The sequence below is a fragment of the Colias croceus genome, chromosome 4 (assembly GCF_905220415.1).
Source record: "Colias croceus chromosome 4, ilColCroc2.1".
NCBI lineage: Eukaryota > Metazoa > Arthropoda > Insecta > Lepidoptera > Pieridae > Colias > Colias croceus.
The window spans coordinates 4,476,369-4,488,550 of NC_059540.1; positions in this window are offsets into that span (position 1 = coordinate 4,476,369).

A 12,182-nucleotide genomic window follows, 5' to 3' on the forward strand; every position below is an offset into this window, starting at 1 on the left:
CAACGATTGAACTCGGCTCCAATTTTTACATTTATGTTTTTGGTGGGATTTATTTTACTACTAATATTGACTTTACACATTTGGAAATTAATAATAATTATCAATTAACCACACGCCAAAACATACAACAAGCATACAACCTACAAAACAATTACAACTTTCTAAAATTAGCCCACACGATTTAAAAATAAACGCACACAACTCATCAGTAATCAACGCGCGCGCAACTCGCAAACCTTCAGCTTCGGGAACAATAATAGTTGTTGTCGAAACCCGAGGTCACGCGAAGGTGAGACGACACGCACACAACCACGCAACCAATACACATTGACCACAGCACCGCGAACAACGGTATACAAACTCTATACCCAACACAGGTCAAAGCCACTGGTCGGGTACGCACGGTCTTATTAACACAGACTAGTGAACTTTCGAACGCCAGTGTAACTTGAGCCGTGCTCCGTGAATGAATGCCCCGTTTTGTATGGGATGTTGTATAGCGCGCGCGGCGGGGGAGGTCAGCGTTGGCTGGCTTTATACTTAGCTGTATCGACACACATTGACTCGGCTCGCAAACAAAACACAAGGGCCTGTCGAAATTGTACATGTTTGTACTGACGGCAGCGAAATTTTAAAGATATTTTGTTTATTATTTATTAATGCGTATTATTTTTATGTTTCAGAGTATTCTCATTATTTAGTATTATTAAAAAGGAGAAATAATGTTATATTATCTGTAAGAATTCATGTGGCCACAATTTTTTTTTATATTTAATTTATTTTTGATAGACGTAATGTTATCGAAATAAAGATGGTTTGGAATATATTAAAAGCGTTTTAATTATTCAACATTATTCACCTTATACTAACCATACATAAACACTATTAATTAGTGCAAAAGATGCACCATTATGCAGATAATGGAGTGAGTACTTCTATTTATTTAAAGAACTAAAACATTAATTTTAACTTCAAGCATTTGCACGCAACTACAAAAAATGCCCATAAAAACTTATTCAATTTGAAACAAAAATGAACCTATAAAAAAAGAAACTTGTTTGCCAACCCTACTTCACCGGCGGCTCAATAAGGCGTCATTTGCATTGGTAATGGCCGGCGTATCGGTAAACAGACTGATTCGCCTCGGGCGAGACTCTCCTGTCACCTCGCTCACTTTAAATAGATTTTGTCTGCTATCGCTACTTTAAATAGACACAAACAATGAACATGCTGTATAATTTATTTTGGTAACCCTATTGTTGTTATGTACAGGGTCATTGGCTATGCTCATGTAAATAATTGACGAAATAGGCTAGAATACATTTGAGCTAAAACTAGTGTCGTGATTAGTTTTGAATAATATCTACTCGTGTTATGAAATTATTGAGTGAATCTGTTTATTTATTTATTTATTGGTATTTGATTACGCGTAAAATTCTCACATCAAATAAAATTTAGCAACCGTCACGATCAATGGAGATCAATTATGAGAGAAAACTTAGAGGGAAAACTCAAAGGAAAACGATGCTTGGGGCAAAACGACAAAAAATTTGACATAATCTGTAAATAAGAATAAACTCCTTGTGCAGGACAGATCTATTCTATCAGATATACGAATCTGAAAGCCATCCAGTTATCGGGAAATGCAATTTAGGTAGGTACTAGCTTTGCCCGGCTTTGCTTGACCACAGGAGTTGTAAAATTTAAATAACTGATAAAAAAAAAATTCCTGTTCAAATGTAAATATTCTTTTTTAAATCGGCCGTGAATCATACGTGTTCTCTTATTATTTTAATCAATAGAAGCAAAGTCTACTCAAAACTCTATATCGTTTGATACTGTTGCCGTTTCATAAACGTATCTTCATACCTTTAGACTAATACAGATTAATCTATACATATAATAAATCTGTAGAAGGGTCAATTCTGTACATTGAAAATATTGAAAAAATAAATAGCAGGGGGTGTTACTGGATCGATACCAAACCCAAATATGTGATTAAAAAAATTTTTGTCTGTCTGTCTGTCTGTCTGTCTGTCTGTCTGTCTGTCTGTCTGTCTGTCTGTCTGTCTGTCTGTCTGTCTGTCTGTCTGTCTGTCTGTATGTGAAGGCATCACGTGAAAACTACCTACCGGTCCGATTTCGATGAAACTTGGTATAATTATACCTTATTATCCTGGGCGTAAAATAGGATACTTTTTATCCTGGAAAAATACGTAGAAAAAAAATAATCTTAATTTTTCAGTTATCCATAGACGTTGTTCTGTAGAACCGCGAACACACGTTGCGTATTATTATAGGCCTAGCCGTATTTGGGATATTAACAAGATGTCATTGTCAGAGTTACTCAAAATGGAGAAATAAACCATCCACTCGAAGACCGACATTCGCGCGGACGGAGTCGCGGGCGGAAGCTAGTTTAAAATAAAAGCAACGATACATCAATAAGATGAGCTCTGTTTACTTTGGGACTACATGGCGCTGCAAGCAAGATTTGTTCACACTACCACACTAACTTGAAATTCTAAAAATTAGCAAACGTAATTAAAAATCGATTGTTCAATAACATTACAGTAAAAATAATTTTCCACTTAACAATACACCGACGACCGATAATTAAATGCATTTTAACAAGATTATGATAAAGTGATAAATATAAATGACGCAAAAAGGTTTCATTCAAACAATGTTGCTAACTTCAAGAACAAATCAATAAACTACAGTATTTTATGTTTTGTGTCGAAGGATTCACATCTCAGCTGAGTTTATGTCGCTTGAATAACAAAATATATACCTAATACTTGTTTTTATGTTTTGCAAGCCATTTATCGCTGTAGGAAAGCTTGAAAATTGCTTGTATCGTTATTTTACTGCATATTTAGGTATTCCCCTTAACACACTTTTAATGCTCTAAGATTCCACACGTCCTTTTATGGAAAATCAATTATTATGATGTTTTTGTTTGTCTATTTATTTATTTACGTCGTATTAAAATAAAGTCTGTAGATATCTATCTCAAATGATTATAACATTGATTCATAAAAAAGTAATGCCTACTATACATTTATAAAGGTAAAATAACAGGCTAAAATCCCCTCTTATGAAAACCGTAAGTATCACAGACTCATAATATATCTATCCTAAATGTACAGCAAACAACAGAATGATGTTTTAGGGAAACTCAAAATCTGAGAAATGAGAAATCGATTATGATTTGTGGCAAACATCATTACAATGAGAGATTTCATATCGCAGCCTTCATAAATTTAAAATCGAAACGAAAACATTATTAGCACTAACCTAAACCACAGAATAATAACTGGAACTAAACGTAAGCTAGAGTCACTGTATTTATTACCTGCAGTGCCTAATCTTATGTATCATTCAAAGTTTGAGTTCCTGTGGGATAAAGTAATTTAAGATCTCTTTTCTGTGTTAGCTAGGTACATCCTGCTAGAGCTCCGGCCGAGTTACTCAGCTGCTGCCACGATCAAAATTCTACCAAAACCTATTATTGTACTTCTGTAATTCCTAATTCCTTTGTTATTCTGTTGCATAAACACTTAAAGGTTCCGTAGGAAACCCGTTCCGTAGAAACAAACATCCTTTTTCGCATTTATAGAGTACTAGCTTTCCGCCCGCGGCTTCGCCCGCGTTTTGAAAATCCCGCAAAGATCCCATTCCCGTGGGAAACCTATCCTATGTACCTTTTAATCCAAATATGTGTGCTAAATTTCATTGTAATCGGTTCAGTAGTATTTGCGTGAAAGAGTAACAAACACACACATACACATCCATCCTCACAAACTTTCGCATTTATAATATGTATTAGTAGGATAGAATAGTTTAAATTTGACTCACTATTACTATAAATCTCTACTATAGGATAGTAAGCCTCCTTTTGCACGCCTCATAAGCGAAGCGTTGAGGTGGGTACTACTGTCACTTCGCGCAAAACATCTGATTTTTCAAACTTAAAATGTCTTTATGTATCATACATTGCACTTGTAAGATAATACATACACACACATATTAAGAAAAAACACTATTTTTAACATTCATGATATTTTTGATGTCATTTTTGTTATTTAAACTAGTTAAAAAACAGTTTAAAAAAGTTCTGTCTTGGACGTCCGTGTGTCTGTATGTGCGGAGGATTTTCTTGTTAACACGATAGCGACCGAAATACTTTACTAATCGAGTCTTTTTTTTTCTCTAACGCTTGAGTATGCTCAGGAATAGAACCCTTTCATTTTTCAGGGTCTGATTCGATGTGGTTTAATTGTTATTAAATAAACAAAAAAAAAAATATGACTGTTCTCCATAATTTTAGTATATCTATATATTATATTCTTTATTTTATTTTATTTTTTTTTATATTTATAGTGTACTCAAAATTCACCATTATAAACTCGATTCTTTATACTATAAGCCAAGGTTTAAACAAGTGATAACTGCGTTAAAAACAACCGACTTCAAACTTGCACTTGCAAAATTTACAAATACCTACAGACAAAAATGCTCATAAAATAAAAACTACTGGGCCTATCCGAATAAAATTTTTATGGGACCAATTCGACACCATCCCGCATCGAACAAAAAAAGAATCACGTAAATCGGTTCAGAAACCTCGGAGTAATCGGTGTACATAAATAAAAAAAAAATATATATATATACCGGCCGAATTGATAACCTCCTCCTTTTTTTTGAAGTCGGTTAAAAAATAAGTTGGTAGTCAGTCCCTTAAACCTGCGCAGTTTCACATCTAGGTGGGGCCACAAGAAAAATAGCTCAATTATTACGGTACCGCTTTCTTTACTTTTCCAACTGTTTTATTTTATTTCTTTTTTATATTTATAGTGTACTCTTTATAAATAATCAATTTTATTATAAAGGATGAGATTATGAGGCGTGCACTTTTGGATTTTCCAAACTATTACTAACATGTAATGACTTTTCTTCAGCAAATTCGAAGCGAAGCGTATACTAGAGGTATTTTACATAGACAATAGTTACGGTAAATTAGTTTCACGGTTTAGCAATCTATTGACTTGCATTAGTGTGAAATTGGTTGCATGTGTTATAATTAATCACATAAACACGATAATTGTCTTGCAAGGAATGAAAGAAAACAACGCTACAAAAAGCAGTAAAGTATGATTTATTGGCACGAGCTGTTATCGACTACATGTTTACCATATAACTGGAATGTGAAATACATATTTTTAATCCAGGTAGATACAGGTTTTTTTAGATGTACCTATTTGCATACGGTTTTTAACTTAGGGTTTTATTAATTAAAATAATACTAAGGCGAAATCCTTTTTTAGGTATAAGGTTTTACTACTAAGAAAAGTGTGTATTTTCGCCCATAATAAATCACATCAAAATCCGTTGCGTAGTTTTTAAGATTTAAAGCATACAATATAGAGACAGACAGACAGCGACAGCGCCTTGTTTTATACTATGAAAGTAATGAGTATTAAATACATTTTTAAATACGATACTTGATACATCATATTTAAAACCAAGTTCCCTTCTAAAATCAGTAGCACATTCACAAGGCACGAATTATCGAGGAAAAAACAAAGTCGATGCAATCGTATTAAATTACACTATCGATACATACCGACCGTAAAAGGTTACTGCAACCTTGTGTGATGTCCTTTATCCTGCTTTTTTTTAGCTTTACGACGTTTTCCTGTTGTCAACTGTATATTAATATGTCTAGCAATGGTCTTAAACTTGTAGATATTCTCTATAGCTTATAGGCTAGTTAAATGACAAATTATGGATAAAAATCTATCAGCCAAATTATTTTTTTATTTATGATTTTTCAACAAAGGAAAAAGGTTTATCATGAAGCTGTGAACCGTATTGTAATCAGCATTTATTGGTTCAATTATTAGGTACTACTGGAATTTATACCTACTTTACTAAGCCCCTTTCGTAAACTGGACTATGGACTACAGTCGTCGAGTAATGGAGATTTGAGTAGCCTTGTGTACGAAGGGCCTTAGATTGCGTTTATTAAAAAAGTTGAATGTCAGTAATCCTTTTGGATATCTTTTTTTGGTCGATTTTATGGGTAAGTGCGTAATTTCATTTGCTTCTTACCTCTTACTCTGGTTGCCGGGAGGCTGGAAGAGATCAGGAATAAATGATAAGGCTGACAAATAAGTTTTATCCTTTTCTGTTTTGTAAGTACCTACATAATATGTACATAGTTGTAATTTTACTATTTTTAAGTGTCAAATAATAAATAAGTTTTTCATTTCCACCAGATATTAATATTTTTGCGTTGAAACTAACTTAGGTGTAGGTAATATTATATGCTCTTACTATTGTGGTCAGCGGTCTTGACCTGAGGTCTAAATGAGCAGTGGAATAGAAAGAATCGCTTGGATGAGAACCAAACTCAATACACATAATATTATGAAAAATCTTTCTAGCATGGCAATTATTAATCAATTCGAAAATTTATATATTGTTTGAAGTGAAACTTCTTTAGGCGCGTTGAGAGTAAAATTTCTAGGTTGCACCATGGCATTGCCGTCACATCATGGAGTAAGGCGACGAATTGGTATCTCTGAATCTTGCCAAAGAAGTTTCACTTTTGACACGTGTGGTCGGCACACACGCTGTTTTATATATTATAGTTGATCTTAATTCTCATCGTTACTATAAGCTAAAAGTATGTAAGTTCACACGTCAACATTCTGTAATAAAATAACTATTTATTAAATGGTATATTTCTAAAATTGTTTACATTTACTTAAAATAGGGAAGATGCTGTCTGTACAATGTCCGTAAGTATTAACAGTGTTGCTATACTAAAATAAAAATAAATTTATTACCCAATAAAAACGGTAGTAAACCAATTTTATGATGTGAGGGACGAATCAACAAACAAGTACTCTGTTAAAACTGATCGGAAACAATTATTATTTATGATTTTAAAACGACTCTTGGGGAATAAGTAAATAATAATGAACTTTGCTTGAATTTTGGTGTAATTCATGTTAGGAGCTAAAAATGTCTGCGTTAAATACAACCGACTTCAAAAACGGAAAAGTAATAAATAAAAAAGATTTGATATTATTAATTACTAAATATTATTTAGATGTGCTATTTACTAAAAACGTTTGATGTCGGTGCACGGGCTTAATACAAAGAGCTTAGTTTTTGGCACCGACTTTACGTTGTGTTAAATGAACGATAAGATAAATGTTGGAAAGGATCAGCATGTGCTGTCAGGAGTCGAGTGGCTCAAAATCAGCGCTGACCTTTGGCTGGTCAGTTTTTGATGAGAACTTTAATATACTTTTGATTACATTATGTTTTGAATTGAATTTTTAGGGATAAGAAAGGGTTTTCCTGGATTGACGTAGTCATTAGTTCATAGATGTAACTAAACTGGCATTATTAGATAATTTTGCATTTGTAGATTACCACGATACAGATTTAAGTAAAACCGCATCAATTTCGTTGATCCGTTTCTGACGTTAGCATAATAGAACTCATATAAGTAGGTAGATATACAAACAAACAATTTATTACATGTATTGATTTTATGGTTACGGTTTACAAACTATGCATATGGTATATTAACACCAACATTTAATAAGGGTGGGGTAACCACCATCGTGCGAAAAATTCAAATATGTCACGCTGTTAGTAAAAATCGATTTTATTGCCTGTTAAGTTACCAATTAACGGATAAAGCGACACTCAACGGGGTGCTAATATATAGGGGTGCTATTTATATTGTTATTTTAAAACAGCTTTAACCCTGCTACTACTTCTATTCTTTAAAAATATAAAAGACTAGCTGTGCCACGCCGTTTTACCAGCATTTCTTTACTCCTATTGGTCTATCTAACAGAGACAAATGGACTATCTAACAGTGAACTAATTTTTTAAACGGACCCGTGGTTCCTGAGATTTGCGCGTTCAATAAGAAAGCAAAAAAGAACTCTACAGCTTTAAAATATTAGTATTACATTATAATATTGAAGCCACTAAAAGAATATGTGCTCAAAATTCTGAGCAATTATGCGCAATTATGCCGAAATTAAAATTATTCGTCGTGACTCGTGAGTGCGATCCGAGGGAAAGGAATGTCAATATTCACTCAACACACGTATCAAAATAAAAGATTATTTTTATTTAAGCACTACTGTGTTTTATTTAATTTGTTTGTGTTTGTTTACATATTTACCTTACATACGCCTGTGTGTCTTTATAACATTTTTATACTGATCAGTTAAAACTGCACAAGAACTTTCAATAAAATTTTCTATCTACATACCTATATTTACTTTTACACAGTCCAAAACATCCATTGTTCATACAAATTAACACAACCCTTTAATTTCACGTTCAAACTGAGAATAAATAAAAAGTCCTATAATTGCAAATTAAAACGTTTGTCGAGTCGTGAGGTGGCGGGAAACGCGAATCGTGTCGAGTGCCGACCGCAAAATAGAAAGCCGAGTTTCACCGCTCTCAAATCTCACTTGCGTTTATGTTTTATTCGATAAAAACTTGCTTATGGTTTTCGTTTTTAATTTGGATGAGTGTATTTTTTTATTGTTATTATGTTGTTGGATTTTATATGCAATTATGAATTATATTTAAAACGCACCATAATAAATATTATTATTAGATTTAGATTCAATCAGAACTTAGAAGACGTATTGAAACTAGAGATGTTGAAACTCGGATAATCCAAGTGAAAAAAAATAATTGAAGGAAAGTGGTGATATTTTGTAAGTACATATAATTTTGAGGACAATAAAATCACTATACATAATTTTTTAAATGCCCTTTAAATTAACTCAGAGTGAGAATTAAACTCGTGATTGTAGTTTCTTTGACATCTCACATAGATGGCGTTAGTTGTTTACTCGAGTCTTCTAAAAAGACATTCTGACATTAATACATTATTGCCCCCTCCCTGTAACTTGTAAGCTATGCGTAATAATATATGTACTTAAAAAACAATAAAATGAACTATTAGTTTAATTGACTAAAGACCTGCGGATGCAATCCAAAAAATAACAGAATCTCACAAAGAAAGCTGATGGGCCCAAACTCATGAGCTTCGTCTCCCACTTTCGGTTTTCACCATTAGACACTATCATATAAACATATTGGCTGTGGCATGCAATTTCTTCTGCGTTGCCAAAGGAAATTCCCATGGGAATATGATGTTCCACTGCTGTAGAATGTAGACCCTCTAACTCTTACCATCTAATTATCTCCAGCTAAACAAAATCTTACGAAAACATCTCTCCATTACGGCGTGAAAAACAGATTTCGCATTTAAAGTTTAGTTAAAGTATTTAAATTCTTCTTTGGTATTAGTAATTATTGTAAACCTCCTCTACGTATATTTGCCAAATTTTATGCTGATAAGAGCATTTGAAATTGGTGAAAACAAGTGATTCTATATTTACAGCTCTACCTAATATAAAAGTGTGAAAAACCACACTTAAAATCCATTAAACTCTTATCGTGTCCAACGTATCAAGAACTTCAAACACGTCTGTCATCGAATAAAGATGTATTTAGGACAGAGTTTCGCGTGAACTGAATGGTTTGATAAATTGCCTTTACTGGAGCTGTCAGCTCTTTGATCATAAACAAAGGGAACGTTTCAAGTTGTGACCTCTGGGTTTGAGTACGGGAGAGTGAAAGTCTAATAGCTTAAACTACGATTTAAGATTAGGTATGTAGATTTTGACCTAAATTAATAATCTACGAATAGGTGGATAGTGATAACTGATAACTGATAAGGCACCTTTTTAAGTTTTTATCAGTCTGCGTATTTGGCAGACAGCATGACGTGACGAGAGAATCTTTGCACTTGAATAGTCGAATCGATTCAATTCGATTTAATTCAATAATAATAATTAATGAAAATATAAGTAATGATAACTTCAATGACGCCTTTTTATTGATTCCTGTAATGACCATTTGATAGGTAAGAGAAAATTCTACGATGCCCGTGGTTATTAGAAACTGGTATAAAACTTACGTTTTCGTCAAGTTATACCAATTTTATTGCATGCCAAACCAAATTTATCCGGGATTATAGCCTTATTCTTCACTACTGCAGTGAAATTTTATTAGCATCTACTCACGAAAATGATAAGCCACCTCCGTAAGGTTCAGCAACTAATGTCTATTTTATTTAGCAACTAGTAACTACATGGGGCCGTATTATGACTTCTTATTTCCAGACGGTTTACGTCGTGAATTGAACTGACTGGCAAATTCATATTATAATTGCAATAACCATGGCATCAGTTTACGGTGTAATTTGTCTGGAAATAAGAAGTCATAATACGGCCCCAAGAATGACAAATAGGTAGGCTTTGTTTACTTTGCTGTTTGGTGCTCCATTTGCGTATTTAGATGTAGGTATGTCGGTTTTCAGTTTTTTAAAGTATTTATCGTCATGGATATCATTTGGTATTTCACTCTTAGTATTTAGCTTGATATTCACGCTAATGCAGTTTGTATTTTTAAAAAGCTAAATTATTCTACCTATATGACTTAGAAAATCTATTTACTAATAGTTGATTGTGAAAGAGAAGAAGAACAATTTATGCCCGCGATTTCGATTGCGTAGATAGAGTTAAAATAAGGAGAGAAAAAAAATCTACAGAAACCTGGATCGTAAGTTTTTGTTTTTTTACAAAAACAGTAATAAATCTCCGTTCTTGACATAGCTCCATAACAAATTAAGCCCCCAAACCCGGAATAGCCATCACCAAAATATGACAAAATATGCCAAAACCATAACAAGAGTAATGAAAGTAAACAAAAACACAAAAGGTACCAATTAACATTCCGCCAGCGGTTAATTCCTCATAATTACAAGCATTGTGCTGATTACGCAAAGCCAATTTCCCTTAAGAGGGCTTATTCAATTTAACGCAAGTCAAAATCTCCGCGATCTATTACGATAGATCGCGGCTTGCGCTATCCTTTTACTATGAACAGCATAGGTCCACAGGAGAGCGCCGAGCAACATGTCCTCTCTCTGGAAAGGCTCGCTGCCGACTGATTTTATTCGGGTCGCGCGCAGTGTTTTATAGTACTTTAAAAAAAATTGTAGAAAAATAATAGAGGTACTTTAGTTGATTTTTTAAATTTTATCTTATAAGTAAGACGTTCTTTTATTGCAATATGTATAAATTATATTCAACTAAGTCAAATATCTTGGTGAAAATAATCATTTTGTCAACTATAATTTCTAAAAAAATTCACATTGTTCGGATTTTAATTTCGTAAGTTAGGAGTCCAAAATAAAAAAATCTTTTAACTAACTATTTTAATAAGGATTTTTGCAGTTAGTTAAAAAAAATGTGTGTTAGATCTGTCAGATATTTTTAGCTTCGAAATTGACACTAAAAGTGAAATCAAGTAATCATCGGCTCAGTTATCTTGATGGTATTCACAAATACTGTATTAATTGAAATAAACTCTTAACTAACTATATAGACAATAAAATTTCCTAAAATTATTAGTAATTCATATGTTTGTAAGATAAGTGGTTGATGGTCAATCTGGTTTGGAAAATCACATATTTGAGCCAAACAGCGCACGGACCGCGTACACGGCCTTAATGAGTGCTGCGTCCGACAAAGGCGTTATGAATAAATAAGGTAACAATGGTACAAAAAGATAATAAAAAAACCTTTTATTGATGGTGTCTCGTTTCTTCTTTGCGTTACTCTGATGCTATCTTGTTCTTGGAAGGGCTTGTGTTGTCTCTATCGCACGCGTGGGGTGGAGGTGATGCTGTCCCGCTCTGTCACCAATCGATACCCCTAGACACCCACGGCAACCAGTTGTGAATGCTACTAAGGACAGGATCGGGGAATTGTTGCAGTTCAGGTGGTTTTTTTTTTTATATTCTTATAACATAAATTGCAGTCTGTGAAAATATTCATAATGATTTTTCAGTTAATAAAGTTTGCCCACCACCGCGATGCCTAGACGATATAAATTGTTGAGTATTATCCTAATATGACTTTGAACTGTAGGTACAAATTTAAATTCCTCCCAGTAAAGAAGCACCGTTCCATAATCCATTCACAGTGGATAACAGCGCTCTATAAAACGAAAAAATTAAGCATAAGCATTAATAAATCACCAAATAATGATCA